We start from the raw sequence: 13,532 nt of genomic DNA on the forward strand, positions 1-13,532 counted from the left end.
TAAACTTATGATAGTTATATAAGGATCCTATATAGCCATGATATAATTAGCTCATAAATAAACATATAAATCATTCTGATCAGAAGGCCACCACCCTTCTGATTTAAGTGTCTCATAACCATAATCAGCCCCAAGTCATTCCTACAGTACCTTGTAAGGTATATATTTTATTTAGCCAACCAAGTGGCAATCCTCTTACTTTCTCCCATCAAAAAGTCATAGTAGTTTGATATTATACTCAATCTCCCCAAAAAAAAACTACTTTTTATCTAGTCTAGGAATCACATTCAGCCTAGTAAGTCAACACAAAATATCAGGAACAAATCAAGTAAGGAGTTTCCCATACCATCATAGATTGTCATGCTTTAAAAACCACCACAAGTACTAGGTAGCTACACTATATGGTTGCTCTCCTCTTTTTTTTAAAGACTTGTAGTCAAAAAAGAAACCCCAAACAATTTTTTTAAAAAAAAAACACCAACATCACGCATAGAGCCCAGCATGTCACCACGAGAACAATACCTATAATATGTAACAACACCTCTAACAAACTAATTGGTGCCCGATGGGGCTGGGAGCACTTGCTACTTTTTACCATAATACACCGAAGCATCAAACCCAATCTTCCCACATTTTTTCCTTTTCAACACCATGCTGCACAGTTGTTTGCACAACCATAAACCTGCTTCATCACATCAAAAGGCTGCCCCAACAACGACATTTATACAGAGTATGCAACAAAATTTTGGCAAGAAATTTAGGAGACAAGCCATAGGTGCTTTTTAGCCCTATAACAAGCCTAAAAAAAAATTTATGATTCCATTTAAAAAAAGCCCAGGGCAACAATGTACTCAAAGCCACGGTTTTGCATAATGCAGAGAATAAAGAACATGCATAACACCCTCTGATAATCGGTGAGCTCAATAGAGAACTTTTTTAAGAGAAAAAACCATCCCGTGTTGCCTTCTGCTAAGCAATCCCACCGGGCCAAAAATACCCCATGGCAACTACTCCATTTTCATTTTGGTGTATAGTACACTTAACCAACTATTTGGTGCAACAAAAAATAGCGGAAAAAATAACCACTAAATAGTAATTTTAGCAGAGTGCGGACCTGAGAAGAACCCTTGTTTGCCACCAGCTCCATAGTTTAGATAGTATGCAGGCCACCAGAAAAAAGTCCTCAAATCTCACTTTACACATACACATACACCAATGCAAAGTCAATGCTAAGTGAGGGGCTCAGAGACAACCTCACCTCTTATATATAGTAATCACCACTGAGAGAATTGAGGACGGCCGCCGGCCCGTAGGATATCACCTTGAACTCCGCTCGACTCCCAAGGCATCAGATTGGAAATGGTAGCCACCATGGCCCCCTACATAGGGACAAAGTGGGAGAGGGGGAGGCGGGCCGGGGGGGGCATTATACTCTGTGCAGGTGCAGGTGTAGAGATGGCGGGAAAATCAAAGTTGTGAGGTCGAGAGGGGAAGAGGATGGGCGTTAAAACACTTACTACACATGAAATCACTCGTTTAAGACACCGATTACGGTGTCACAAAAAACTAAAAAGAGCCAGATACCCCATTCGCGGTTGTGTCCCATGGATCAGCACCCTACAAAGGGTCAAGGTTTATGTAAGCCTAAAAACCTCTTGTGATGCAGAATGAACAAAACCTCAAAGTGATGGAGGAGAGCTCTTACCGCATTGGGGGGGTGTTTGTTTGTGGTTTTGGGGGGGGGGGGGGGGGGGGGGGAAGAGAGAGAAAAGAGAAAAACCCAAAGGAAATGGGTTTTATTTCTAGAAAACCAGTATAGTATAGAGTCTAGGTTTGTACTAGGTAGTCACGTCCAAGTGAAGAGGCATCTTTGTGCCCACATAGCTTTAGTCGTATTAGTACTTGTGTGTGTGTGTGTGTGTGTGTGTGTGTGTACCTGCCCTGTCCTAGGCGCCATACACAATGGGTCGGTAGTAGGCCCATTGTACATGGGCCTACTTCCTAATTAAGGAGATAAGATTAATGGGGCTGAACTTTAAGCCAGGCAAGTCATTCGTGAAATTGTCTTGAGATGATTATACTAATAAGGTTGCTCCTCTTAAATCCATTAAGGCAAAATTTGTGTATAAGAAGCGTGATAATTCCCCAAGCCAAGAAGCAGTTAGAGGAGGAATAAAGCATTGAATGAAGGAGAGTGATGCATGTATTAAAAGCTATTTTATGAGGCCTGTTACTTTTCTTCTTGATAAACTCAATGGAGGAGATATTTGGTAGATGTCTTTTCCAGGTGAAACGATAGTCATAGGCGCCATTACAAGGGTTATGTAACCTAATAGTAAAATTAAGGAATTGTATAGAAGTGGAAAAGAACTCTGAGGTTGTAGAAAAACCATTATCGTATGTTGGTTCAATCTTCAAGCAGTTTGGGTAATTATGGTTAACCTCAACCGAAATTTAAAGATCTATTGTTAAGGCTTAGGATGTCGTCCATGTATCTGTATGTATGCTTAAACAGGGAGAGCTTATGACTATTATTCTTATCTTTCATGGATTCAAGAAACCATTTGCATTCAAAAAAGGTTAAGTACAGATTACACATGAGGGGTGAGCATGAAAAGCCCATAGGGATGTCTAGCCTTTGGTGAAAACGATGGCCTCCATCAGTTTTTCCTCATTAAAGTGGGAGGGGTGAGATAAGTAGACTTTCTTAATCCATTTTGGTTTATTAGCGAGGGAAATATAGACAAAACCCCTTATTCTAGAGTGTTTAAATGCCATTTTAGTCATTTTCCTTAGAATATTTTTCAGCCCTAAGTCTCCATTTAGAGGGCATTGAGCAATGTCTGCAATAAAGAGATGGAATATTTGACTAGGGAGGTTGAGAATGACCTCAATAAAGTTTTTTACTAGCCAGAAGAGATTATATTGAATATTGAGGAAGTTTGAACAAACTCTCTGTTTAACTGCGCAAACAGCTTCAAACTCAGATAGTACAAGGTCCAGGCAGATGGTGATATCTTTAGTAATGCTGGTAAATATACCATTCAAAGCATCAAATATCCATCTAAAGTTATTTTTGTGATGTTTATATGTGGGAAATAGGACCGAAAGCTTGATTGTCTCAAGGGAGTATCCAAGACTACTGAGATGCCAAGCAATATCATTGGTAACCGAAGTAGGAGAAAGGTTAAGCAAGGTAAATTCCTTACCAGACAGACGAGAATGTGATGCCTTCCATTCTAGGTTTTTGAACATAAAAGTAGGGCAATTAGCACTTTTGTCGAGTCCCACGACAAACCAAATACGAGTGAGTTTTTGGAACTTAAGTCCGAGGTGTGGTGTAATCCAAGTACTATCATTGGAAGCCAATTGTGTGGTAGGAACAAGATTTTTAAAAAAAACATTTTTCAACTATTTAGTTAAGTTCATTAGGACTCTCTTCTCTAGTCAAAGAGAACTAACAAGGTCAGTTAAGTAGCTAAGTAAAGCTGACAGAGCAAGATAAGGGTTTTTTGGGAAACTAGGGATGTGATTTAGTCCTTTGGCCAAGATTTTTTGGACCATGGTGTTGTCAATTAAGTTAAGATCACAAGTGCAAACATGTCTACCCAAGTCACCAAAATCTTTACAAAAATTACTATATATTTTGCAAGCACATTCAAGGATAGTATTGTGACGTAAAAAATCATACTAGATTCTTAACAGGCTATTGATACCTCCAGCCAATAAGGACATTATCAAGAATTTTATGGTTGCCAAAAAGTAAGTCAAAGCACTCACAAAATATTGATTTGGGGGGGAACCAGTCCGTTAGTTCATTTTGGAAAAGATAGTGTGTACATAAATAAATTCCAAAGCCGAGGTCTTCTTCATGAGATGCATCCTTCCACACAGGGGCCAAAAGCTACCTGGATAGTATAGATGATTATAAGTCCAAGAGGTGACAAACGGGAGTATTTCTGCCTCTTCCTCTAGTAAAGCTGTGAGACTTTCCTCTATTAAAATTGGAGGAAGAACTAGGGGATAGAAAAGATGTGAAAGAGTTATTGGGGGTGGTTAAAGAGTTAGGTCTTTTTAATGAGGGAGAATCCTCGTCCTCATTACATGGTTTGAGTAAAGCAGTGATGATTTTGACTCCTTTGTAGTTGGCATAAGTAGTCAGATACGTCCCTGGTTCACATCTAATTTGAGTTCTTTAAGAATATCAAGCATTAGCTCGCAAAAAATGTTAAAAGTAGTTTGAGCAACAACTAGCTGCTTGGCTTGTCCCCCCAATCAAGAACAAATGAGGGATAGGTGGAAGTCCACAGGCTTCTCTGTGAAGAGCTCCAAATGGTTGGATGTACCAAATAGCATGGTCGAACGACATGATGCTAGACTCACAAGAGGCTTAGGGGTCAAGAAATTTGCAAGCACATTTTATGTAGGGCCACAAAACATTCCAAATAGATTCAGTGTAGAAGTCAAGATTGCTCTTAGAAAACACCATGTTACCTTTTTTACGAATGTATAGCCTTGTATTAGAAGAATACTTAAAATGCTCAACAAAGTTAAGGTTAAAGGGAGCTTTGATGAGTTCACCCTTGTCCCCCAATAATTGTACTCCTTTCAAAATTTTGAGTCTACAATCTTCCAATGTGGATGCAGGGAGATTACCCAAATATCCCCAAGTTTTGCTAAGGATTGGAGCCAAAAAGGATTTGTTGGGGAGGACCCTTAGCTGATGGTCTACCCCAAAGGACTCAACTTCATTTTGTCTCGGTGGTAAAAAAGGAAAGGTTTTAGATACTTTGGGCACCATTTCTAAAAGGTTAGAGTCATTAAGGGAGTAGAGGTTGTTTTGAGATTCTTTGTGACAACTTCTAGAGCAACATTATCCTTGCAAAAGATGCCCCCTGTTTGCAGGATAACATGACTAGTGGGGGTACTAATGAAAGTAGGGTTGAGGCCACATAATTTTTTGAGAAAGTTGGATAGCTCCACCCCTAATGACAAGAACTGAGCCAACTCTTTTTGATATTGTAAAGAAAGTATGGGTAGTTTGGGAAAACATAGCTATCCCATCCTTGGTGTCCTTGTCTAAAGTTTCCAAGCTCTTGACCCAATCATTAAAAGATAGCATGTGAAAGATAGAAGACTTTTTATCCGTAGCTAAGGTTGATTCATAAATAAGTTGAGAAGCATCCAAGCTACTAATACATCTGAGGACAAGGGAGGTTGTCATAGAGAGAGGCTCAGAATTTAATTACAAGCCTTGTGAAAGAGCAAGGGTCTGCCATATACAAAAAAGTCAGCTAGACAGAGGTTACTTAGGGTAAGAAGTTACAAAGCATTTGGCCTTTCAAGGGAGAAAAGGTCTAGTTCTAATGGCCAGGTCGTTTTTTGGGGGATGGTCCTTTAGATAGAATCTAATTTGTTCTAAAATTCTTGCATGCTATTTTGGGTCCTGGATTACTCTCATGCAAGGAGTCAACTTAAAGTGTGTGTGATCCTAAAAAGATTAGACAAAGCCCAAGTTGGTATTGTAGGATGGCCCTGCAACCCTTAAACCGGCAAAGTCAAAAAGACTACGATAGCCATGAGCAGACAACCAAAATTATAGTCTATGATGGACCGCCTAACACCAACCAACCTAAACAGGAATTATAGACAGTGGGTCCAACTTAGCACTATAATTCAAGCAAATCCCTATAGCCAGCATCGTGGATTTCCCAGAGCAATATGAAAGCTTTATGTATAGGTCGTGTGTGTAGTTATTTTACTTAAATAATAAAACATAAAAGAACATTTAATTTCAAGGACAATTGGCTTTAGACAAGTGACAATGACAAGCACAAAATCAACTCAATCTTAGAATTGTTTTTGTACATAGTTATATGAATGAGTGTAAGGTACAATGTTCAATCTAAGTTGTTATTTCCATTAGGTTTCTCAAGGCCGGTCATTTGCTTTAAGCCAAAAAATTCCAAGAAAGGATAGAGTCCTCACTTGCATCCATTCAAACAAGACAACATATATGTTAGCCTTCAATGCGTTTTACACGTGTTATCGGACTATATCGGTTGTTATCCATGTCCAACTTACAAATTTTTAACTTAAAACAAACTTTCACATTACACATGTATAAGGTGTGTATATTTTCTAATCTATTTCCAAAGTGTGTGGTAAAAAGACATAATCCTTTAAACTTGTGATAGTTATATAAGGATCTTATATAGCCATATTATAATTAGCTCATAAGTTAACATATAAATCAATTCAATCAGAAGGCCACCACCCCTTTTGATTTAAGTGTCTCATAACCATAATTGGCCCCAAGTCATTCCTATAGTACCTTCCAAGGTATATATTTAATGTATCCAACCAAGTGGAAATCCTCTTACGGTCTCCCATCAAAAAATCATAGTAGTATGATACCAGACTCAATCTCCCCCAAAAAAAACTACTATTTGGTCTAGGCATCACATCTAGCCTAGGAATTCAACACAAAATATCAAGAACAAATCGAGTAACAAATCAAGTAAGCAGTTCCCCATACCATCATAGATTGTGTCATGCTTTAAAAACAACTACAAGAACTAGGTAGCTACACTATATGGTTGCTCTCTCTCTCTTTTTTTTTAAAGACCTATAGTCAAAAAAGAAACCCCAAACATTTTTTTCTTAAAAACAACACCAACATCTCGCATAGAGCCGAGCATGTCACCACGAGAACGATACTTACAATATGTAACAACACCTCTAACAAAGGTGATTGGTGCCATCTGGGGGCTGGGAGCACTTGCTGCTTTTGACCATAGTACACCGAAGCACCATTTACCCAATCCTTGCACCTTTTTTTCTTTTAAACACCATGTTGTGCAGTAGTTTGGACAAGCCATAAACCTGCTTCATCACATCAAAAGTTCGCACCAACAATGGCATTTATATAGAGTGTGTAACAAAATTTTGGCAAGAGTTTTGGGAGCTAGGCCATAGGTGCTTTTTAGCCCTATAACAAGCCTCAAAAAAAATTTAATGATTCCATTTTAAAAAAGCCCAGTGCACCAATGTACTCAAAGCCACGGTTTCAAGTAATGCAAAGAATAAAGAACACGCATAACATCCTTTGATAATCGATGAGTGCAATAGAGAATGTTCCAAGAGCAAAAACCATCTCGTGTTTCCTCCTGCTAACCAAGCCCACCAAGCCAGAAATCCCCCATGGCAACCACTCCATTTTCATTTTGGTGTATAGTACACTTAACCAACTATTTGAAGCAGCAAAATTTAGCATAAAAATTAACCAATAAATAGTAATTTTAGCAGAGTGCTGAGAAGCACCCTTGTTTTCCACCAGCTCCATAGTTTAGACAGTATGCAGGCCACAAGAAAAAATCCCTCAATGACACTTTACACATACACATACACGAACGTAAAGGCAAGGCTAAGTGAGGGGCTCAGAGCCAACCTCGCCTCTTATATATAGTAATCACCATTGGAGGGAATGTTGAGGACGGTCGGCATGTAGGATATCACCTTAAACTTTGCTCGACTCCCAAGGCATATGATTGGAAACTGTAGCTGCCATGGCCCCCTATATAGGGATAGAGTGGGAGATGGGAGGGGGGGGGGGGGGGGGGGGGGGGGGGGGGGGGGGGGGCACTATATTGCATGCAGGTGCAGAGATGGCAGGCAAATCAAAGTTGTGAGGTAGAGAGGGAAAGAGGATGGGTTGAAAACAATTACTACGCATGAAATCAAGCTTTTAAGACATCGAATATGGTGTCACAGAAAACTAAAAAGAGCGAGATACCCCATTCAGGCTGGTGTCCCATGGATCGGCCCCCTAGAAGGGGTCAAGGTTTTTGTAAGCCTAAAAACCTCTTGTGATGCAAAAAAAAAAAAAAAAACTCAAAATGATGAAGGAGAGCTCTGACCCCATTAAGGGGGTGTTTGTGTGTGTGTGTGTGTGTGTGTGTGTGTGTGTGTGTGTGTGTGTGTGTGTGTGTGTGTGTGTGTGTGTGTGTGTGTGTGTGTGTGTGTGTGTGTGTGTGTGTGTGTGTGTGTGTGTGTGTGTGTTGTGAGGGTGGCGGGAGGGGAGAAGAGAAAAATCAAAAGGGAATGGTTTTTATCTCCAAAAAATCAGTATGGTACAGAGTCTAGGTTTGTTTTAGTTAGTCAAGTTTAAGTGAAGCGGCATCTTTGTGCCCATAGAGCTTTAGCTGTATTAATACTTAGGTGTGTGTGTGTGTGTGTGTGTGTGTGTGTGTGCGTGCTCGCGCGCTCTAAACTTCAAAAAATCATGGGAACCTTGTGGCAATCCTCGCCAATTTGCCACTGTGGATAAATCACAATCGAATTCTTGATTTCTATCCCCTCCTAAATATTTATATTCAAAGTAATTCATTTATTTTTTCTATATGTGACAATATGATATATATTAAATTTAATCATTTTGACTAAATCTAAAATGTCCCAAAATCTTAAAAGTAAATATCCATACATCTCATTATAAGTTTAGAGATTGAGTTTTAACCTTAAAATGAAGTAAAAATGCTTCAAAAATGCCTGAAACGATCTTGCACCGATGTGGGACCCTTTGGATAATTTTCGGATGGAATTTCCCAATTTTGTCTACATGGGCGCATTCAAAATGGCCTAAAATCCTAGAGACAACTATCCATGTGCAATGGCCATCCATTGCGCAGGGATAGTTGTGTCCAGGGTTTTAGGCCATTCCAAATGCAACCATGTTATCAATATTTATCTTTCTCACATAATATTGTCATAATAAAAAAGTCTATGATTTGACACAAGGTACCTTGCAAGGTTTTAGGTCACATCCATGTTTCTTCCGCTAAGTGTTAGAACAAAATGTATCCACAAAATATAAAAGTGAGATCAAAGTCGTAATTTTCTACTATTAGTTAATATTTCACTAAAATTTAAAGTAAAATATTTTTAAAAAATATACTTTATTGCAAATTTGATTCCATATTGTAGTCTTTATTGTCTCTAGAGAGATAATTTATAAGTTATTATGCATGGGAATATCTTCAATGTCAGCATGCACATTAGATAGTACCAGTAGTATGTGATCTCCCCAAACCAAGCTTGATGCTTCATATCATGATCTCCGCAACATCTCTTCAATGGACGTATGGGCATAAATTAAAATTGTGTTAATACATCATCTTTCTTTTGTAAACAAGTGAAAAACTCACATTTTTCAATCAATCTTTTCCTTGATTAGATGTATGGCTTGCTCTCAGTATTTTGTTTGCTCGAAATAATTTGCTTGATGTTTGGTGAAACTCTTTAAAGTGGTATCAAAGCTATGGCTTGACAATGGTGGGGACCATAGTGACATCAAGAAATTCGAGGCAATAGCTTTCTCGCTCTTGTGGTGGAGAGATCAAGAAAGCTTAGAGGCTTTGTGAGAACGCAATGGGAGATTGTGAGCTCGACTGAGAGTGATGTATGCTCTTGTGGAAGCTTAGAAGACGATGTGGAAGATAGTGTAAAGGTGCCGCCCTAAAAATTGTTTGTGCACAACATCACTATTTTGCAATTCTTTTTTTTCCTTATAGATTGCAGAATCAAAACTTTTAGTCGCAATTCCCCTCCATTTTGACATGGTCTACAACTTTGCAGAGTTTTGTGAATTCCTCGTTATTTTTTTGATATTCGGCTCATACTAATTGTATACATGAAATTTTAGGTTTTCTGCTTGTGTAGTGTGTGAATATGATGCATTTTTGAAAGCACAACAAATGCTCCAAGTTGTGTGCATAAATTTTGAGTTGAACATGAATTTTCAGCTTGTACAGAGCTTGAGGTTTGAGGTTTTTGGTAGATTGGGTAAAGAAGAAGCAGGTAGATTTGGTCGATAGATAGCCATTTTTGCCCTAAGAGAAGTTTTTGGCATTAGCACTACAAGTGCAGCTTCTTTCACAGGTTTTCACAAGATACCTTGGCATCAATTTTGTTCTTTTGTTCATGGTATTTTCTGATGGATTTGCATATGGTTATGGTGCATGGTTGATGCCCATTATACATGCATTTTGGCAAGTACGTTGACTACCAGTAAGCTCTCAAGAGCATTGTTTCCACATTGATTAATTTATTGAATTGAACCTCTTTCAGTTCTTGTTTATGTGTGGTCACACTGTTTGTGTACTTTGAGTGTGGATTGCCGTTGTATGCACATTGTGGAGCCATTTTGGCATTACTCTTTGGCATTGAGTAGTGGTTTTGGTTTATAGTCTTTTGAGTTCTTTTTCGATGACTATAATAGTTGAAGTTTACTTCAATTTTTCCATTCTTTTGGTTGACAGATTTCTTGGTCAATTTGTAGTGCTTGAGATCATCTCCCATTATTTCAACTTGGATGTGGTACATTAGGATAGTTTGAACTCAATTGTTGGCCTTGTAAGAAATGCCATGTGAGCATAGAGAGAGGTAATAGAAAGTCTATATTTTCATTTTCCATATTTGTTTTCCAAATATCCTAAAACCATCCATATTGTAGGGTACATTTAATAAAAACTCAAAAGGTTTTCACGTAATGATAACCTACAATGGTTTGGAATTGAATGCCAAATATCTCAATCTTCTGCTTTTTTCAAAACTAAGACCTGCCACCACTGACCGTCCTGCATCAAATGCTTTTTCCTCCACCCCTTTCAAATTTCCATCATTCAAACTCTCGCCTACTTTGGCCTCTCCTCATTCTGCCAGTCATTTTCTTGTTGCCATCGTCTCCACATAGAAGTTTTTCTAGGAATCGGAGGGACATGTATCATCTTCATATAGAGATCCCACGAGAATATGATCCCCTCAACAAGAAAAACAAGTAACACACCATATTTGAAGCTTCAAAGGAGAATTTTAGGACACAAGGCAAGAAAAGTGTGGACCTTTGGGTCGATGGTATAATGTATTCTCAAGCATCCCATCACAAGCTCAACTTCACATTTCAAGGACATAACTTCATTGGTGAACTATGTGGGAGACGGCCATAACAATTTGTATGGCTATACTAGGCACTTGGCTGCACTGAATGATATTTTGAAGCTTGAGAGAGACAATGCATACAAAGAAAATATGCGCTTCAATGAAACTATAGAGCACTATGCTCAGCAACTCAAAGGCAACAACGACATATGCATCATCACAAAGCTTACGTAGAAGCTTAAGAAAGAGAAATTGTGTTGGGTCCACAACAAAGAGAAAGAAGACTATGGGACATCGAGTAGATGAAGGTTGGCTCTGGGGGAATTAAGAAAAGATTTTGGGCAATCGAGTAAGTTCATCTAATTCCATAGGCTCTTTGTCATGTATCTTACTCCTGACTTGCTTGCATAGATCGCTGCTTCACCGCGAGTAGGATGTTGAGCGCAACACACCCACTTTGTCTACTCCATAAAGCCTCAGATTGAATAAAAAAAATGTTGTTGGGTTGTTGGACGACAAGCTCTATGGCAAGATTATCGCCAAACAGCTTGACAATACTTTGAAAGAGAATCAGCTTCTTGCACGGGATGTTCATTCTATTTTGGATGAAGCTGGTATTTCAAATAAAGGATATTTTATAATTTCATGCATGTAATGTTATGTGCAGCACTCTCACACTATAATGGGACTCAGCTTACTGAACTATATTCTTTTTAGGTCCATGAAAAAATAAGGTAAGAAGTTTCACCTGAAGCATACGCTGCTGCCAAACACTTTCTCCATTCAAAAGACAAGAAAGTAGGTCAAGGAGGAGGTGCTACAAATGTTGGGGATCCCGTTCCACATTCAATCGACATATAGATTTCCATCAATGGGAGGAAGTGGTTTATGACAAGTACAACAATATTTTTTATGATTTGTTGCTATGCAGACATCCATTGTACAACTGTTGGAAGTTACTCACCAAGAATGCAATGGTATGTTGAAGTTGGTGATTAAACTAGATGAGTGTGAGCTTGTGGAGACTAAGGTTGAGTGAGTCACAATAACACTAATGAACAAAGCACTAGATGGAATCATTGCAACTAATGATCATAGAAATTTTAGCATGCAATCTAAAAACAATATATTTCTTCTCGCCACATTCAAGGTGTTCTGACATAATGACTAGCTTGGATAGCTCACTTTTGCATGTGAAATTGAACTCACTAAATATCTCTATTGCAAGTGCCTGTGAAGAACTTTGATATATTGAATTGGGTTTTTCATCAAACAAGCATCCTGAAGTAATAAGTGAGCAGATAAATGAAAAGACACTTGATGTTTACAGCATGGGATTCTACACAGTGGAGTGGCATATGGCTGGAGATCTGAAGACCTTGAAGTGTATGTAAAATGTCTCCAAAGGAGTAACAAGCAAAAGCCCTTGCCTATAATGCATGGGAGGAATCCATAGCCTTGACAGACAGTATTGGAGGACGGCACCGGATAGGCACCTACAAGACCCACCCTAACTTTCGTGGACATCCCACTAGCTAGGGTTCACATATGCACTTTGCAAGATCATTGAGAAACTCATGTTTCTCTACATTTGTTTTGCTTGGACCACTTGGTCCGCACTTGCAAAGCAGAGGGTTATCTTGGCTCTGGAGACAGTTTTCTCAAATATAGTCCTGCATGGAGGGCATGGAAAGATATAGCAAGATGAGAAGAGGTCTAAGAATGGTCAAGAAATTCCGAAGAAGCTCCTATTGGCAGTGTGAAAGCTTGGCTCTTCTTGTCAATTCCAACAAGTGGTAGATAGTGTAAAAGCCAAAGTGCACAAGAAAGGCAAGCATTGAGATACAATAGGTGGAAAAATCTCCACAATGTAGTGGTTGACCATGCAAACTACGGTGCAGCAAGGACTCACAAGGCAAATGTGTGGAAAATCTTGGATGCAATATTCAAGTTCTAAGAACTTAATACATGGAGCGATGCTGACTATACACATTTTGAAGAGGCTTTAGAGACCTTCCACATGTCTTTCAAATATGCGTGGACAAATAAGCACATCACTCATTACATGGTATAGTTAGTAATTTATTGATATTATGGAAACCTATTTTTATATGAAGTTTGTGTTGGTCTTCTATGCATCACATTATATGCAACCACATTCCTTGGTTCGCTAGGTAGTTTGGCATCTTGGCTATCTGGCCTACAGAAGACATGGAGAAAAATCACTATCAAGCTCATACTCATTATTTCAGCCACACCCACCACGGAGGTGGTGCAGACAAAGCCAGTAGCTTGGAGCAACTACATCAATGGACTTATCACAAACTCATGCACAGGTAACACTGCAAGGAACAAGTTAGAGACAGCCAGATTGGCCATGTAATGAGATTGGCAAAAACAACAAAGGAAGGACATATGGGATGCATCACCTGGCACAATACAACACGCAGAGTGGCGGCTACAAAAAAAACACATGGGAAAGATTTGGACAACTCCATCACAAATTGCCTAAGAGCTCTTAAAGATAACAAGTCCCTACAAAAAATCTTTGTATCATCCAACAACGATGTGATCTCACTTTTTAGCATTGTTAT

Source organism: Adiantum capillus-veneris, chromosome 8, assembly GCF_014529385.1.
Source record: "Adiantum capillus-veneris isolate H3 chromosome 8, ASM1452938v2, whole genome shotgun sequence".
Classification (NCBI taxonomy): Eukaryota; Viridiplantae; Streptophyta; class Polypodiopsida; order Polypodiales; family Pteridaceae; genus Adiantum; species Adiantum capillus-veneris.